This window comes from Rhinolophus hipposideros (genome assembly GCF_964194185.1).
Source record: "Rhinolophus hipposideros genome assembly, chromosome: 16".
Lineage (NCBI taxonomy): Eukaryota > Metazoa > Chordata > Mammalia > Chiroptera > Rhinolophidae > Rhinolophus > Rhinolophus hipposideros.
Genome location: NC_138062.1, coordinates 27,573,577 through 27,594,281, shown reverse-complemented (window position 1 = coordinate 27,594,281; position 20,705 = coordinate 27,573,577).

Here is a 20,705-nt window from a genome sequence, read left to right as displayed (position 1 = left end):
AGATCAAACCTAGACAATTGTCCCAGAACTTATGCTTTTCATCACAGTACCACACTGCCTCTTCTTGAATGATTAAAGACCAGAAGGAGTGGTACTGGCACTCGAGTTCATTGGCTTGCATAAAAGAGTAGTGTAATATTCATTACCAGAATGCCTACCCAATTGATTTGGTACTTGGTTGAAAAATTCATTTTGTCTTCCTTTTATGCCCACCGCCCTGCCCATGGCATTAATTAAATTAATTGCTAGATGTTATGGCTTTTTTTCCCCATTGAATCCAATTTAAAATCTCTGAAGTTTCTCACATCTACCCATTTTGAGAGGGACCTAATATTATCTGGCATTTTAACTAGATAGATTACAAACACAATTTTTTTCATAGGTATAAAAGGGGGGAAAGCTTTTTAGCTTTTGGAAAAAGATTTTTTTTTTTACTGAAAATCCTGAAGAAAAATGTCTTTGTTCCTGTCTACCCATTGATCAAAAAGATCAACGATACAAATACTGTTTGGTATCGTTAATTGGCATAGTTATATAAAAGGAAAGTTTGGTATAATTATTTCTTAGAATATATTGTTGTCATGGAGGTCAAATCTGTGCAGTAGTTATCAATTTACTTTGGTTTTATATTGATTAATTGGATGAAAAGTACAATTAGTATAAGCAGTTGAAGGTCATGTCTTTTTCCATAACATGAATGTTTTATAGAAAATTATGTATTTGGAAAGTAATTTTTCTTATAAATTATTTTTATCTCTAAAAAAACTAGGGATTTTTTTTTTGGTTTTGTTTTATTTTGTTATTTCGGCCAATAGGAAGTTTAGAGACATATTTGCATTGCAACCATAGACACGATATAGCATTGCAAGTTAGTTTCACATGCTCTCTGTCCTGGCCTTCTGTTATTCTGTTTAACATGTGTGTGGATCTAATTCTTTGTTTCTCTAACAGATATATTTTCCAGGCTTCACCAGATGGATATATAGTTAGGGTACAAACAATGATACGTACAACACTTAGCTGTATTCACTAATTTCTTTTTCTTTTATTTTATGCTTTAACTTTAAGCTCCAATTCAAGCTCTCATTGGAGCTTAAAGATTAGGGAAGACGTAAACCTCGAGGTGATGCAAAAACATACTTTGTTGACTTTCTTTATCTCTCAGAGCCTCTTCATTCCATAATCCATGGAGGAGTCACAGTGATGAAATCGGATTAATTTCTAAATATTTTAGTCATCAAGGTTTGCAATCATGCCTCCTCTCTACTACTAACCTTGGAGACTCTAGATGTGATTTTATAAAGGTGTTTATTGTCACTCATCCACTTCCATTGAATCTGTGTTTGCTGTTCTCAAGCTTAATTCAATGGAAACTCCTCCAATACAATCAGCTGCCACAGGCCATCATCGTAGCACTGACATTTGCCTAGGTGATAGTCTTCTCCCATTTCCCCATAACTTAAACCTTTAATAACATATTTATTGAGCTTTTATTATTATTATGTGCTAGCCACTCTGCCATTATTTCATGAATTATTGTGTCCCATCATAATCTTGAATGGCACACACACATGCACAGATGCACACAGAGTCCCTGTCCTTATGGAGCTTATTTTGAAGGGAGAAGATAGAAGATGAAGCAAATAAATAACTAAAGTAATTATCAGTTTTGATAAGTGCTGGGAAAGAAACTTACAGATGCTGGACCAGAGAATAACTGGAGGGTTGGGGCTGGACAGATAACCCAGGAAGGTCTCTATAAGGGTTTAGTTAATATTTGCAACCTCAACACATGCCCAATGAACATATTTCTATTTTGTCATTATTTGATTGCATAATAGATGTCAAGAAAATTCAAAACTGTTATGACAGTAGCAGGATATAAATAAAAAGTAGCAGAAATTGCTTGCTACCAAACTAGCGATGTAGATATAGAGAAGTATGAGGTTTGGGACTATAAGAAGAAACAGGACTTATAAACAAGTTTCTATTTCATTGCTGATAATCTTAATTATATGACCAGCATGTGCCTGGTATTAAAATTCTGCAAATCCTATATCTAGGGTGTTTACTCATAGTAAATGATCTAGGGCAGGGGTGTCCAAACTTTTTTCAACGGTTTTTACCAAGGGCCATATGCGGTAAAATACACAAACAGCCGTGTCACTCACTGGAGATGAAGTATGTATTGCCTCACCTGGTTTATTTAAGTAAACTAAATATATTTTTGTAATTTGCTGCGGGCCAATTAACAATGGATCGCAGGCTGCAGTTGGCCCGGGGGCCACAGTTTTGACACCCCTGGTCTAGGGTTTCACTGATCTATAAAAAGTGAAAGGAACTAAGCTATGAAATGGAACAAAGAGGAGTTGGACGAGCTCCTTACAAATGCTCATAGGTAAGCCTGAGCAATGCTGAGATTTCAGGTGATGGATGTGGACTCAATGTGCTTTAGGATCATTAGGCAGAGAAAACATCGGATCACTGTTGCTACAGTACAATGATTTACCAGCCTTCTTTATGCTCAATTAGAAGTTTCTAGAGCAGAGAAGTTAGCAAACCTCCCACTGAGGCTGAAAAAGAGAGCAAAGAACACAGAGTCAAACTCTTACCCTATTTGGCTACATCATTAATTTTAACTACCTTGCATTCGGAGATCTGTTATAAAAAGACTAAAGAAGTCAGAGAGAAGCAATAACATAGTATGAACTAGTTAGAAAGTAGGATTCCTGTGATACACAGGGGGCTGCCTGGACTGAATATAGTTTAAGGGACTAATATAGTTTAAGAAGTCTTGGTTACTTTGGGGGAGAAGAAAATCACAAGAACCTTTTTTGGCAGCATATTATATATGATCAACAGTATTGCATAATAAAACAACTAAGCTCCTACGGATCTAACAACATGCATACTTCAATTATGCTGCAATGTAAAAAAGGAAATAATTTCCAGTGACAGAATTAGGACTCAAAGATTTTATTAATAATCAAGAAAATATAATTATTTATATATCTTCATTTAAAAGAAATTGAAAGAAAACTTTTTGATTTGCATTATGGAAAGTCTGTGAAAGTAGAGGGGGAAAAGCATGGTATCAATCCATTTTATATTCATTTACATTTTATCCCTCAGGTGTCTGACTACCAGTTAATGGCTGGGTGAAAAGGTGAAGGGATTAAGAAATACAAATTGTAGTTACAAAATAGTCATGGAGATGTAAAGTACAGCATAGAGAATACAGTCAATAATGTTGCAATAGCTATATAGTGACAAGTAGATTCTAGACTAATTGGGCGAATCGTGCATGTTATATAAATGTCTAACCACTATGATGTACACCTGAAACTAATACAAAATAATGTAGAATGTAATTGAAAAAAAGAAATAAATAATTAAAAAAAATTATTTTACTAGGGGAAAAAAATAATCTCCTTTTTATCCAAGCATTCAAAAGTCCTACTGATATCTGGAAAATAGCTTATTACCAACATGATTTTTAAAAATGGCAATCCACTGTAAGATGTGGCCTTACAAATGGCTAAAAAAAAAAGAAGGAATAATTTTACTATTATTTACATAAAAGGGATAAAGTAATTTATAATACCCACCTGATTGATTAAAAAAAAAAAGACGAAAGTAAGATATCCATTTGGTAGCCAACTAAGCACATTTCCTAATGTGTTAACATAACTACAGGCAAGATTGGTTCTGAGTTAAATTATAAGATAAGCAAATTATGAGTGTTTCTTTGTATTAGTCATCTAATACATACCAAATTACCACAAACTTATTGGCTAAAGGCAACACATATTTACTAGCTCAGTTTCTGTGGGTGAGGACTTGGCATGGGTGAGCTGGGTCCTCTGCATCAGGTTCCCTCGTGAGGCCAAGATGTTGACCAGAGGTCTCGTCTGAACAATCTGATCTGGTCAGGATCTGTTGCCACGCTTGCTTTCATGGTTGTTGACAGGGTTCAATTTCTCTAGGATAGTGAGACTGACAGCCTGAATTCTTGATGGATGTTAGCTGGAGACCACATTCAGTTCCTTGCTAGGTGAGCCTCTCCAACATGGAGTCTTTCTTCATCAACCCAGTAAGAGAGAGAGCCTGCTAGCAAGGCAGAAGTTGCTATCTTATCTAACTTAATTGCAGACGTGATACGCAGCCTAATTCTATTGGTTAGAACTAGTCACAGGTCCCACGGACATTCAAGTGGAGGGTATTACACAGTGGTATGGATGCCAGGAGGTAAAGGGCACCATCGGGAGCCATCTTGGAAACTGTGTCCCTCAATTTTCTTTTTTGCATTCACCACTTCTCTGCTTCATGATTTCTTCACATGTTGGATCCTTATAAGAAACAAAACAAAACAAAATGTGGCCTCAAAAATAAGTGGCCTCATGTTCCTCAAAAAATTACAAATAGAATTACCATATGACCCAGCAATCCCTCTCCTGGGTATCTACCCAAACAATTTGAAATCATTTATACATAAAGACATGTGTGCTCCAATATTCATTGCAGCATTGTTTATGGTGGCCAAGACATGGAAACAACCAAAATGTCCTTCAATAGATGAATGGATAAAGAAGTTGTGGTATATATACACAATGGAATACTATTCAGCGTTAAGGAAAGATGATATAGGAACATTTATGACAACATGGATGGATCTTGAGAGTATAATGTTAAGCGAAATAAGTCAGACAGAAAAAGCAGAGAACCCTATGATTTCACTGATATGTGGTATATAAACCAAAAACAACAAAAGAACAAGACAAACAAATGAGAAACAAAAACTCATAGACACAGACAATAGTTTAGTGGCTACCAGAGGGTAAGAGGGGTAGGGGGTGGGAGATGAGGGTAAGGGGGATCAAATATATGGTGATGGAAGGAGATCTGACTCTGGGTGGTGAACACACAATGGGATTTATAGATGATGTAATACAGAATTGTATACCTGAAATTATGTAATTTCATTAACAATTGTCACCCCAATAAATTAAAAAAAATAAGTGGCCTCATAATTCCTATTAAGAAGTGAATAATTTGATTTTTGTCTGTTTTTAAAAATGTATAATATGTCATTCTACAGAGAATATGAGGTGAGTGATGATAACAGATGCAGTGAAAAACACCATGGAAAGTATACAATAAAATGGATTGTCAAGATGACATGGAAAAAATAGAATGCATTTTATTCAATATGTGAAGTTTTAAACAGGTGTTACTGCTGCCCTGGGAATTTGATTTTGATTATTTAGTACATTTAAGAGCAGTAAGAAAAAAATGATTGTTTATACATTTCTCCATGTCTTTGAATAAAATGTGTATCATTCTTTAACAGAAACAAAATCTTTCCTAGTAATAATTCTGAAATATTGCATTTTTGTTTTGTTTGTCTTTTAATGGGACTTTATGTGAAGCAAACCTAAGATAAGTCATCTAAAATTTTTCAACAAATGAAGATATTAATTCTGATAAGCTATTTTTGGTAATTTTAATGATAAAATCCAGAGCTTACTTTAACCAAACACACAACTCACTAGGTAGTAATTCCATAGAGGCCAGTATAATTGGCTACAGTTAAGCTAGTTTCCATGGTTTCTCTTTTTGGTATTGTTACTCTCTCATGGAGGCCTATTGTTCACGTCTCCATGTGACCGTTAAGGGTGAATTCACTTGTTTCAGGAATCACGTAAAGGTGGTAAAATTGACATTCTTTGAGAAAATAGAATAAATAACAGTGTACCTTAATTTGTTTTCTCTAGTAGGAGATGCCAGGAAAAGGTATTGGATAAACTACATAAATTAATCCACAATGGTAAAATTTTAGGTATGATAACACATGACCAGGATGTGTTATTTTACCGCTGTATATGGAAGAGAACAGTAATCAGGTGACTTCCAGGTCATAAAGCCTTTTCATGAAGCTTGTCTGCTCACAAAAATTTCTTTGCTTGAGGAGAATTTGATAGTATCCACTACTTTCTAATCTATTATATTTGTAGCTCTAGGGGAAACAGAGGAAATAGAAAAAGAAGTAAAGCAGTATTTGCTTCTTAGACACTGAAAATATTGATAGTAACAGAATAGGAGAAGGATTATAGCTGCTCATATCTAAGTCCACATTCTGAAAGTGAAATAAATTTTAAAATAATTGATAAGTATTTTTGTCTTTGATTTGATTCTTATGGCTAATATTTACTTGAGGTAAAAAGGTCAAAATTATGTAGTCTTCTAAAATAGTTGTAGAGTGACATTGTTTACTTTTTTATTACAAATTATGGAGAAAATAAAATTAGTTACCATATATTTAAAGAGGCTGAAATGTGCATGCGGTATTTTTACATTTGTTCTAAATTTATATGAAAAATGGATGGAGTGGACTAGTGTGTTTGTTTTTGTTTTGGTTAAATTAGTATATTTCTTTTTAAACACACTGTTAGCATCATGAATTTTACCGACAAATGTTTGCTGAATATCTTCTATGTTAATATTATAGGTCTGGAATTCATTATTACTTCAATAAACAGTGTCTAAGTGGACAATCAAGCTATTCATTATATATATTATATATTTATTATAGATTACATATATTAGATATATTAGTAAATAATAAATGTCAAACAGGTTATAAATGTTGTTGAATGTGATGATGAGAATCAAATGGAAGTAAAATCACTGTGGACTGACATGGCTAGAACTAATGAGAATTAGTTCTCTGAGAAGCTATCTAAATAAAGTGCATATCAGAAATTGTCCAGGAAAATAGGAGTAGAGTTAGGAAGAAACAGAATCCATCTGTCTTGTTTCCCTGCCTGTTCTCTGTAGCCTTAAGTTATGGGATGTCGTCGCACAACAGCCTAGCCAACTGTCCCTCGATGTTTTTCCTTAAGAAAAGAAGAGTCTGTGAGATTGTGCCTTTCTGGGACTCTGTTCCATCCTTGTGTTTACACCTTGTGTCTCTCTGTCTGATTCCCAAAGATGGTTTGCATCCAAAGACAGGTAAGATATCTCACGGGAGATACAACCTAAGCCAGGCGGAACCGAGTGGGGACCCCCAATAAGCTGCCTTAAACAAATATGGGAAAGGGCCTTGCCTCCCCTTCCCCCTGCTTGGGAAAGTCTGTTGCTGGCTCTGACTTTTCCCTAACAGCTGTCAGTTAGAAATATAATGAGGAGAACGAAGACCAGTTATCTCTAATATCTGAGAGGCTTAACAGTGAGAAGATATTTACCTTAAATAAGATATAGTGGGACCTTGTACCTCGGCTGTTTAAAGACTAAGATAAATTGGCTTGGGATGTTTATATGATGAATGAGTCTCACAGACCATGCCGTAAAACACTGTTGCTCCCTTCCATACTGGTCAATAAAAGCCTCCAGTTGGCTTTGTTCAGGGCTCCAGTCCTCTGAGACTGAGAGACCCCTGGTCTTCTGAGAGATTTAACAGCATTAAGTCTCTGTTTGTTTCTTTCTTAAAAACTTAACCCAAAACGCCCCTTCTCGCCTCCTCACTGCCCTTGTTACGCTGGACACGACAATGGGATATTATTGGAGTGGGAGTTTTAGTTATCTGAATGGCATTATAATATGATGTGATTTAAAAAATTGTCTCTCCATTACTGAAAGCCACTTCTAATACTAAAAGAGTGTCTTTTTGTTGTTGTTTTGTAACTGGAAACACATTACTGTTCTAGAAATTACCCGTATTTTCTTTTGTTATTTGTCAAGACTGCACAAATAGAAACCAATAGTGCATCAGGGTTGAATAAGGGGATGACATTTTATAGCTTGGTTATGTTTCTGCTACACTGGATTTTGGAATAAAGATATATGATTAAAGAAATCTGTTGTGCAACAGCTTTTATTGACAGAATGTGAATTGATTTTGTGCCTACTGTGTGGTCAAATGATACAAGGATCAATGTCGCTCAGTTTTGAGAAGCTTTATATGGCCAGGGAACCAAAATATGAACACAGGAAGCAATATAAGCACACATACAGGGATAGTTAAGTGGGAATACTTATAGCTGATTATTGTGAATATCATAAGGGCACGGTTGATCTTTCAAAAGCAAGGAATGAAGAATTTCAGGAAAGCACCCCAATCAGGCCCTTTTGCCACCAAATCATTTAAAAATCCATCAACTGCTTATTATACTCATTGTGTTGGCAAAAAAGATTCTAACGTCATGTTCTTAACTTAATAACATTAATTTAGTATTTGCATAGTACTTTAGCTATCATAAATAACATTTTATCCTACTTGATTCTCACAAGAATCTTTTGAAGTCGGTGTGCATTTTTTGATCACCAATTTAAAAAGGAATAAATAAGTAATTAAAGTAAAAGTTAAATAAGTTGCTTGCAAATGTCTTTATTTTTTTAGAAAAAGTATACGTTTTGGTTTATCTTTTTTATTTCTGGAAGGAAAATCTGCTTACATTTGTTATTTCAGGGTAGTTGGGCTGGTTAGAAATTATTGTTTGCTCCGTTGATCTCCAGGATATGCTTTTCTTCCCTGACTCATCAGGCTATGTCAGATTGATTCTACTTGACTGAAAGTTGTTGATGAACGAACCTTTATTACCTCATTAGTTTCTCATCAAGTGTGGTTTGCTTGGGAGTTAATTCACCACTGTCAGGTCCCTGTCAGAATAAGAGAATAAAACGTTATAGCTGTTTACCTAATGCCATTCTAGACCCAATGGAGAGAATAAAAATAAATGTTCTCATTTTAAATTGCCTCAGGAAAAAGTCCAGGGCATTATTAACCTGGTATTATGTTTTCATGCAGTCACTACTATTAAAATCTCAGGTCCCTGTAAAACATGATTCAGTAGCACATACTGATGTCACATATCAAATTATGAAACTTCAAGATTGGCTCAGTGTACTTGAATAAATTGAGCAGTGCTATTTGTGTCGTAAAGTGATGAAAAAAGATTTATGAGAAAATGGCAAAAGGATTTAATATGTAAAATGTTGTTAAGCAACAATTACAAGAAAATATACTTTATTCAACTGCATGTGCCTTTAGAGTCTTGTAGATAAAGAGAGGAGTGATATATATATTTGTGGTATTATAAAAAGATATGTGTGATGACAGTGGGTGCAAAATAAAGAAACAGAAGCTTAAGGCATGTCAAGGTTTATGTTGGAATATTTCAAATGCTTACTAAATAATTCAATAGATTCAGGAGATTAGGGATAGCATATATGACTTTAAAATAAAATAAGTATTTCCTCTGGGGTGAAGTAAAATGTCCACAAAGTGTAAGTTTTATCATATTTCTAACAAATCTCACTCTTCCTGATCCCTACTGTTTTAGTTGTACAGGTAAAACCATGGTTTTGATTTCAAACCATTTGATTTCAGGAATTTTTGCGCACCCTTTCTATTACATGTTTCCTGCTTTACTGGCATTTTTTTCTGCATCTCAATTTGTGTTTTGTTTTTGAGTAGCTATAACTCTTCCACTGTGCCAATTGATCTTTGAGATTGCCATAGGTACAGTTCTCAATCATTCAAGAAAATATTCAATTTGCTTATTCATGGTTAGAATTTATTTTGTTTTCTAAATACTTGCCTAAATATTAATATAAATAATACTTGCCTAAATACAGACCCTGTGTTGTTAGGCTGCCCTTACTAAAGTCATGGAGCTTCTTTTTCCTATCAGGCTTTCTTTGGATATACTTAGAAAGTGGAGTTTAATATTTTTAAATTGAAATGGCAGGTTCAGCTGCTTAGCTCACAGTTATGATGAGAAAGGAATAAGGGGAATTAGTAGTTACTCTGACTCTCGTTCCCATAGCAGAAGGTGAAGGGGAGAGGACTATACCTGCACATACACAGTTCCACTTCACTTCTACCTACGTGCCATTAAATAGTAATGCTATTGGATACTGTGTGTGTGTGTATGGACACTATACAGAAGTCATTACTAAGATTTAATCAAACGACGCTATAAACCGATCAAAAGGCTTAATGCAAAGTTAGGGCAGAATTAGGGTTGGAAATTAGATATTACATCAAAGAAAGAATGTTTTCCCCAGAGCTTCACAATTGCACTGAAGATCAATGGTAAATTTATGGCACACATGAGAAAGAGAGAGAAACTAGTGAATGATTTTTTTGGTAGTTGTCCCAAAGGTGATAGACTTTGGCTCCTGGCCTAGGTAGCTCAATTTAAAAATAGCTGATTTAATTATTCAGCTGTAGTTGTCTATTCATTAGGCATGAACTTTGACTATACCTCTATGAGTGGTTTCCAAGGTTCGAGCCCTTAGAAATGCCACACTTGAAATTTCTCTTTCGATGCTCACTTCATTGTTATTTTCTGTAAGGATCATGTTTGCCCGTGGAAGAAATCTGGCAGACAGAATAATGGAGTATGGTTTCAAAACCTTCTACAAACTGCCAAATCTATACACTGAGTGAAGGCCAATTTTCCCATAGATGAAAGGTAATTCAGTATTGGCTCTCATCCTCCTTCCCCTCAGGCAAAAACTGCCAATTGGGCTGTTTCAGTTTAAAACAGGATGTCAGGCTAATTTTATCTATTTTTTTCTTGTGCTACTTCTTTGTCCAGCTCAGCAATCTGATGTTCCTATTTCTGCATAGACTGCATTTCAGAGTGGGGAAATGATAGTCTTATCAAGAAGACAAAACGTTCACTTGCAAATACAGAAAAAACCATTATAATCTTGTTGTCCCTCAGTATCTCTTGTTTCCTTTCATAGAATAAAAATTTGAGCAAGGCATATAGCCTTCAAGGTGTAAAGACTACATTTTCCATCTTGCTTCTGAGGTGAGGCGAATGACTGGGTTCTAACCAACTGGGTATAAGTGGAATAATCTATGGCAGCTTCTAGGAGCAGCCCCCCAGAAATACCTGAGGACACTTCTTGCCCTTTGGTGCCCCTGTTTCCATCTTGAAGCTTGTTATGAAAGGGTTTAGGGCAAGCTGCCCCAGAATGTGCCACTTTGGCATGTGAATTATTTCTAGTTGAAGATAATTAGAGCCCAGCCAATTGACGGAAAGCTTTTTACCTCTCCTTCCCTGCCTAAACGAATTATATAGAGAGCTAGTACCAGAGATAACTTTTTATATAAGAAAGACTTCCCTGCAGGGCAGGGCAAACATCTGTCTTCCAAACATTGGCTCTTCTCACCTTCCTGGAATTGTCTTCCTCCCTTTGGAAACTCCAGACCCCACCCACCTTTATCCTTAGCTTAGGATGATAGAAAAACCTCAATTGCTTGAGTGCTTAGGAGTCTCATGTCTTTCTGGGGCTCCCGTACGTACATAATTAAATTTGTTTTTCTTTCCTCCTGTTAATATGTCTTACATCAATTTAACTGGTAGGCCAGCCAGAAAACCCCGAGGGAAGAAGGGAAACTTTTTCCTACCTGACAGGAACATAGATGTAATGGAGCTCCATCTTGGTCTAAGACCATGAAGTCTACATCGAGAAATAAAGAAAGAATACATTATAAGGGTCTGAGTGTTTGAGGTCTTTGTAGAGCTTCTTTGTTGGCTTGTAGGACTACAATGGACTCTGCGGGTGGCCTTGCCCACCCTGAAATGGTGAAAATCTAGACTTTCACATGAGGGGGAATTAAACTTCTCAGTTGTCCAAACCACTTGCATTTTTTGTTATTCACAGCTGAAACTCATATTAATACTTTAAAATGGCTTTGTTTTAAAGTAATTATTTTGTTTTAAAAATTGTTTTGTTTAAAAAGTTTTGTTTTAAAGTAATTAATACTTTAAGACTTTAAAACAGTTTTGTTTTTTTTTATTTACCTGCTCTAGTTTGTCAGGCATGATTAAATTAAGCATGCCATCAATACACATAGACTTTTTAAAATTACAGTTTGAAAGCCGACTATAAAGACGTGGAGTTTTAAGTAATGATGTTGAAATACATGCATTTTCAAAGGCTGATTTATTTAAATATGCCACAAATCTAATTCTATATAGTAATTCAATGCAGTTATGCATGCCTGACAATGGTCCCTACAAAATTGCTAGCAATAAGAATTTAAATAATACTATTTAATCCAATCAAACATTTTTAATTACAGTAGGGATTTTTATTTGGAATTTCAAAATTCTCTCATATGGATAACATTTATACTAGTCATGCCCAAATAAAAATTTTAAATACCTTGCATGAAATACAAACCGGAAAGAATTATATTTTCATATGCTAGTTTCACTAATTTAATTTTAATCAATAAGCACCACTTTCAGCCAACAGAGATGAGTGTATGGACCAACATCCATGTCCCCTTAAAATCATAGTAGGTTGAAGCTCTAATGTCTATTAGGATGATATTTGGAGATGGGACCTCTGGGATGTATTTAGAGTTAAATTAGGTCACGAGGGTGGGGTCTTCATGATGGAACTAGTGGCTTTATTAGAAGAAGAAATGAAAGAGAGCTCTCTTTACATACATAAATGCACCAAGTAAAGGCCACGTGAGGTAGCCATCTGCAAGCCAGAAGGTCACAAGAAAGTGACCTTGCCAGCGTCCTGATGTTAGACTTCCAGCCTCCAAAACTGGGATAAAAATAAATATCTGTTGCTTAAGACATCCAGCTTATAGTATTTTCTCAGGACAGCAGAGCTAAGATGGGGATTATTTGATAATAACACATGTAACCATTACATATTCATGTGAATGATGAGTCATTTCAGTAGGACGTTTGTCTTTGATCTGCCATTTCTTGTTGGCAAATTGCAGTCTACACTGCTTGCTGAATTTTTCTCGTTCTGCAGTCAGGCGTGTAACAGGCCGTAATTAGGTTGTATATAGCACCATGATTATCAAGTACCCCTGTTTAGAAGAACTTCTCGGATATTGGCTTTTCTGTGATATCTGAAGTACTGTGCTCTGTCAATCATTCCTCTAAAAATTCTTCTAAGTTCTTTTCCCCGTACCTTCAAGCATGTCCACCTTAGTCATTCAAGATGTGTAATTTTCAGCCAGTACTCTCTACCCTTTCCAGAATGTCTCTGCTACTGTTTCCTTCTTCCCTCCAATCCTTCCCTTAACTTTGGACTGTCCTTTAGAAATGAATAAAAAGGAACAAAAGCAGCTCCCATTTCCTTCAAAATATTCCATATTTTAAAACTCTGCAGAAGTGCATGAGTATGCTTTGAGGTTTTAATAAGCTTTTACGGCTGTGATCTACAAACTCCAATTAAATGTCAGCCAGGAAAGAAAGGTGAAGATATCCTAAGGGACCGTGTTCCGAATATTGCTTAATTATGATGTTTTATTCATTGAATCATTTTAACTGGAGTATATTATACCATAATATTTGAAAATAAACTGATTATACCAATCTTATTTTTCAAAATTATAAACCATTGTTAGAATTTAGGGACATTGACATTTTGCAGGCTTATTTTCCAAATGGTAGCAAACCACCAGAGGGTCATGTTATCTGAATGGCTGATGACAAAGAAAATTCAGTTGGTATCTCAAGAGCAGTCTTATTTTTGGCCACAATATCAAGATGTTGCTAATGAGATGCACTATTCAAACTTGCTCACGCTTCACTGACTGTATTACATTAGGCATGAATTCAGTTTTTAACCGATAGCATCATATAGGAGTCATGTTACCCTGCTGTGATTTTTGACAACTCTTAAGTCAGCTAAACAATCCAACCAAAAATGATTGTATTGCATTTTACATGAATTTCAGAGTATGTTTAGAAGAGGTAAGTTATAGTGTCAATTTCCTTGTCTCTTTTCCTTTTAATAGTTGTTCTTTGAGACAATCACATGAGCTTTTAAGTCGTACTGTAAAATTTTTCTGTAGCTCTTGGCTCTTTCTGGATCTCTTAATGTAAAAATGGCCGGATATGTATGCATATGTTTATGAGTCTTGGAAACAAATAGAACTATATTAAAATTTTCTGACTATCTTACATTGGAAACTTTAAATTCTTTGTGGATTCAGGATAGTCATATTTTATGTTAAAATATTTTCATGTTAACTGTGTTTCAAATAACGTTTTGAGCTTATGAGTATCCATCAACATGAAACAATTGAACTTGCAATAGTATCAAACAATGTTTTTCTGAATTCTCTTCCCCCAAAAAATCTGATCTTAAAAAAAACCACAAACAAACAAAAAGCTTAGTCAAGATACATTGATTAAAAGATCAAACAAGGAAAAACAAATTCAGTTGAAAGAAAACTGTAGCACATAAATAAATGTATCTAATCCTGCTATATCCATTCTTCTCTGAATCCATGCAAAGGTTTTCAAGCCCATAGTTATGGAATTAAGTGAGGCTTGACTGCCTTTGCCTATAAGTTGCCTAACTGAGGAAGCTTTATGTAAAATAAAAAGGAACTGAAGAAACATATACATTGCAATAACTTAGTCATGCTTGTTCTTGTTTAACTAGCCCCCCCCCCATCTGCTTTCAATTAACTTAAATAAAGGGAGTCAAGGGAAGTGTGAGTGTCCCAAAATCATAGCTAAAACTCACTGTCAACTTCTAAGTCGCAAACCATTATATAATAGTATTACTCATGAAATTTCACAGTTACTTCTTGTACTAACTGACAATTTCAAACTTTTTTTTGCATACCAATCTCAGTCAATTTTCACTTGGACACTGAGAGTTTAATTGTTAGGATCCATATGTTGTCAGGGAGGAGCATATGCACTGTGATATTTACTGGGTTATCATGTCATTCCAATAGTAAATATACAACATTTTCTTATATGTACAAGTTTTCACTGACTCATAATAGTTTTAATATTTTCAAAAATACTTTGTAATTTTTTAAAAATAGTTAATCTAAAAGAAAACCCACTTAATCCTCATATTTCCCTCATCCCTAGAATGAAAATAAAATAGAGAAATTAAATTATTATAATAGGAGTGAGATTCTGTTTAATGAACACACATTCAATCAGGCATTCACTTATTTAACAAAGCATTATTGAGTACCCACTATAGGCCACGCACTACAGATAGCAGCTTTTCCTTACTAAACATTTAGACATAGGTCTTAGATCTTTAAAGTATGTAGCATAATTTCTAGCACAGAATAAATGCATGATAAATGGTAGGACAGAATCCCCTCCACAGACAGAACTATGTCTAATAACCCAGTGTCCATGCATACACGTTATGTTTATGCACTAACACTTGAGTAAATAATGCAGATTAAGGATAGTTCATTGGATATCCAGTTGTTTAAATGAGATAAGTTTCTACAAATGCCTGAATTTAGTATTATTTCTAAAAATTCTTGCTATTTGATTCCATGTGGACATACTTCCTAATAAGAATTTTTGAAAGTACAGCTATTGTATTATGGAAGATATTTTGAATTGTTTTGTGATTGCTAGTCCTGTAGTTATGAACAATAAATAGAACAAAACAAGAAAATTGGGGATTTTTCCTTTGAGGATAATTTCCTGCTCTTGAAAACAAAACCAAGTCCATATTTATATTTAGGGTCCAGGTAATTAGGCTGATTTTACTTTTAGTCATGAACATATCATGAGTCAAATGAGAGCTTTGCAGTGGACAACAGGACACAGCAGGTCCTTAATAAGCTCTTCTTCCTCAGTAAGAGAAAAATTGAATAAAAAATAATTGGCTATCTCCCCCCTCCCATTCACATACATCCAACATATACCTTCTCTGCTTGGCTCTAAGGAGGCCATAAGAAAAGGAAAGATAAGCTTCCAGACTAGGAAGTAAAACCTTAATGGAAGAGGGACCAAGGAGAGAAAAGTTGGCTTTTCTCTGGACAGGAGCTCCATGTTTTTAAAATATCTGAGCCCTAGGTTCAGATTGAGGCCTAGTCTTTTTGACATGTTATACACATCCTGTTGGGATGACGCGTGCAGACTCAACACTGCTCCTCTCTTTACCTTAGAACAAGACAGATGAGGTCGTGGAGAAGAGTGTGATTGTCCAGGAGGAATCTAAACATCGTTATTTTCAGTGGCATCTATTTCAAGGGGAAGGAAGCCTAGATATTTGAAAACTTTGCACCCTGGGTGACTCAGTGTGTTTTCATTTTATTTTGTTCTCTTTGCCAATATACCCAGTGAATAAGTCACTTCATTTTTCAGACTAGTGTGTTAAGTACTGCTCATTTCTGTTGAACCATGCAAATGACTAACGTTGGATCAGGACTCAATGCAAATCGTAATCCACGTAAAAAATCTATCCAATTAATTACATCAAAGCCTTTTGGTGATTATGTCTATATAAGCAAAGTAGGGATATTTGTTGTAAAACATTGTGGATGATCTTTCTTTTCAGATAAAGTAAATTTGGGGGGAAATAGGGAAGGGGTTTGGACAGTTTATATGGTTTCCTATCTGTTCATCTTGTTCTTGTGAATTGCAACATTCCCATCCGGTTTGAATTTTTGCAAATGTGACCAGAGTTTTCACAGCTCACAATACAACTTTGTGGTAGTATATGACTGAATGTGTTTTTAGGCCTCAAAAACACTATTAACAATTCATTTTAGTAGTCCAATTCTTTAATATATAATATAAAATTCTCTCATTTTGCAAGCAAATATTATGAATTAGACTGCTTTGATGTATTCACATATAACTTGCTATACATTAAACCAGCTAGATTCAGAGAAAGGCAAAAGGCAACATTTTCCAATGATTATTTTTATGTTTTGGAATAATCAAATCGCCAATGCATATGTAAGAGTATATTTACCTGATATTCCTCTTACACAAATCTATGTATAAATAAGTTTAAAGAAACATTGGTTTTGTTATTGGTAATTTGTTAGTTATTTAAATTGCCAATTTGAGTAAATAAATAGTTTATTCAATATGCTGTGACATCGTTCATGACACAAATTCTAAATACATTTTTCCACAGTTAATTTGGTTGAACCCACTGACAATAAAGTTAATTGAAAATTTGGCAGGTATCCAGGAAAAGAATCATGGTTAACTAGACTAAAGAGAAAAATGCACATGAAATATTACAAAACGTGAAAACATGATTTTTTGTTCATATTGAAACAAACATTTTTCTAAATGTAGGGATATATATATATATATATATATATATATATATATATATATATATGTCTTTAACTCGAGGATCAACAAACTTTTTTTTTGTTAAAGATCAAATAGTAAATATTTCAAACTTTGTGGACCATACAATGTCTATCACAACTACTCAACTCTGTTCTTGTAGCACAAAAGCAGCCATAGACAATATATAAATAAATTGGTATAGCTGTGTTCCAATAAATCTTTATTGTTGGACACGATGTTTGAATTTTGTATAATTTTCACATGTCACAAAATATTATTTTGATTTGTTTCAATTATTTAAAAATACAAAATCTATTTTTAGTTCATGAATCATACAAAAACAGACAGCAGGCAGGTTTGGCCCATCAGCCATAGTTTGCTGACTCCTGATTAAATTAAACTCTAACTTTTATTGCTTTTTTCTTACTATGATATACTCTGGAAATTTATTTTTTTTAAATTATTTTTCCAAAGCCATGTGATTGATTTCATATTATGTACAAAAGCAGGTCTACATTATATATTACAAAACCATGTTATATGAAAGTTTTACAAGTATCTTATCAATCTTACCAAATTTCTCGAATTAAAAAAAATTCATATTTCCTATGGCAGTCTTTTTTCTTAGTATTATTTTTGAAATTAGGTGAGGCCCTGATTGGCACCACTGTAACCTATCAGTGAACAGACATTAAAAGGTCAGCATTACACAGCAATTTAAGAAAAAGGGAAGTTTGTTAACCCTGATAAAGAAAACAACATACATTCTCGTTAAATTATTTGAAAATTATTTTTCTACATTTTACATCTTTTTAAAATAAGAAGTTGTAAGAGTTTCTAATGATGAAAATTATTTTTCAACATGTGGATAAAATCAAGGAGAAAATAAATCTACCTATTGAAAATGAAAATAAAAACTTTCAAGTGCTTACTGCTCAAAGTAGTTTATCAGTAGTGTTGGGAAATTTAATATCCCAAATAGAAGTTTCTGTGGACAGAATACTAGTATTTATTTAGTTTATTTCCTTCGTTTTTCATTCACACAACTCAGTGTGGGAGAAGAGACCTTCACACAAGATGAATATAATTTGGTCGGATCTAATCTTGGAAAGATTACAAACCTGGGGCCTCTAGTAGTTTCTGTAGATTTTCTTCTCATGAAAAATCTACTCAGGCATTTGTTCCTTTACAAGGTTGTAAGTTATAAACAATTTATGGTGCACATTACTTTGGATTATTTTAGTATAATTCTAGAAATTAGAATCTAGATGAATAGAATTTAGATTCTAAATGAAATTGGAATCTAGAAATGACGTAGTGCTAAATGACTCAAACAGATAAAATATTCTTGTGGATGACTGGATGAAGAAGGCAAGTGACTCTTTAATTCAGTGAACCAACTGTTGACTTGGATTATCCCATGTCATTAAAATCTCTTTGAACATAGAGACACACTCACACACAGGGGAACACATGTTTACAGGACAAATAAATAAAACCACACCAGGTTCAGCTCAATCACCTTCCCTACTTCATGTATCGAAGCCGAAGCCCTAATTCCCAGTACGATGGTATTTGGAGATGGTGTCTTTGAAAGGTAATGATATTTAGATGAGGTGATGAGGTTCCTCATGATGGGATTAGAGACACCAGAGAGCTTGCTCTCTCTTTCTGCAACTCGTGAGGACACAGTGAGAAGGCAGTCAGGTGCAAGCCAGGTAGGGAGAGTCCTTTCCAGATACCAACCATACCAGTACCCCAATCTTGGACTTCCCAGTCTCCTGAACTGTGAGGAATAAATTTCTGGCGCTAAGTTAGCCAGTGTATGGTATTTTCCTATGGCAGCCAGAGCGCACTAATACATCATCTCTTTCAGATTTTATATTTGAGAAACAGCTTTTACTATAAATTTCAACATGATTCAAGAAAAGGAATTGCAGGACCCTGAGAGCTCTTATTTATTCCCATTCTTATACCTGTCCATAGGTTAAGCTAACAGCAGTGATTAACTCAAAACCAGTCCTTCGACTCAGTACAGCTTGTTCACCTAAAGACAGGGTATACATGAGACAACTAAAAACGAATGTATTCAAAATTTCTCCCAATGCATTTTTATGTACATATAAATAAAATATTTTTATTTTGTTCTCAAATGATATTGATACCTGCTTTAATGTTCTACTTTCTAGTATATGTGCTGCCGAAGCGAGCACTTTGTTCTACTTTCTATATGAACCATATAAAAAACAGTAAAATGAATGATTAATGCTACTCTGTTTATATTATTAAATATTAAATATATTTCTATAAGGTTATGCTTCTGAGGGGAAGCATAAACAAAAATTAAAAATTATAGCTTTTGTCAAAAATAATAAACTGGAAGTATGGTTAAGTACCTGACTTTAAAAAAAACATGATTTCTGGTTGTATTAAAATATCATTTGAAATGCGAGAGATTAGTTTAGCATAAATTTATTGGAGATCTATTATTTTCAATATGGGCAAATAATGCTATTATCTATTTTGCACTGTTTTACACTGTTGTTATCATCCTTTTGAATTCCATATTGGACTTGATTTTTTTTGAAATATTGCTAAGTTGTATGTATGATTTAGTTTGTTTTTTAATATAATTAAGTTTGGAAGGAATTAAGTTTGAAAGAAATAATCAAAACTGGTCCTCATTTTCTTAGAGTGCAAATATTGTAAAGTCAAGTTATTTTTATGGATTATTTTAGATAATCTAAACTAACTTAACTGATAATATAGTGTTTAAAAATTATTAGGAATATTTAATGGCACAAGAAAATGATCTTATATTGTTAAAGGAAAAATGGTGCAAAATGGCATGCAGTTATTTTTTATTATGATTATTCAAATTTTCTAGACTGAATATATATATATATACATATATATGTACATATATACGTATACATATATACACATATATACACATATATGGATATAAATATACACATACATATATATCCATATATATATACATATATATGGACACTAATACTTATTATAATAATACAATAAGTATTATTAAAATTGGATAATCTAGTCTGTCTTCAAGTCACAGACAAGGCCTGTAGGAACTGGAGTACATTTGCTCATTGAAATAATATTATTCATGGTATTTATTTCCAGGACTTCCATAGAAGACTATATAACCTATAATTTATATATTATTCACAATGTAGAGCAGAACTGGCTAAAATACCTCTCTGTAATGATGGAAATATTTTTATACCTATGCTGTCCAATAAAATGTGGCTAGTGCAACTCAATAATTGAATTTGTGATTTTACTTAATTTTAAGTAATTGAAATTGAAATTAAAAAATTGTGATATACATTATTTTTCCATTAAACAAGAATTTATTGTGTTGAGGGGACAGCATTCCATTCTATTTTGCATTGTGTGAGATAGTTTTATTGTAGTGTGCATGTGTTAGATATGAATGTTGTTTCTAATATGACACATAAACACATCTTCTATATTGTAGTCCATGGATTGAATCAGTTCAAATGATTTTATTTCTACTATTGATCGAACACTGTTGTGTGTTTATTTGGATATCTTATGCAGAGAGCATGAAATTTAGGGATATCA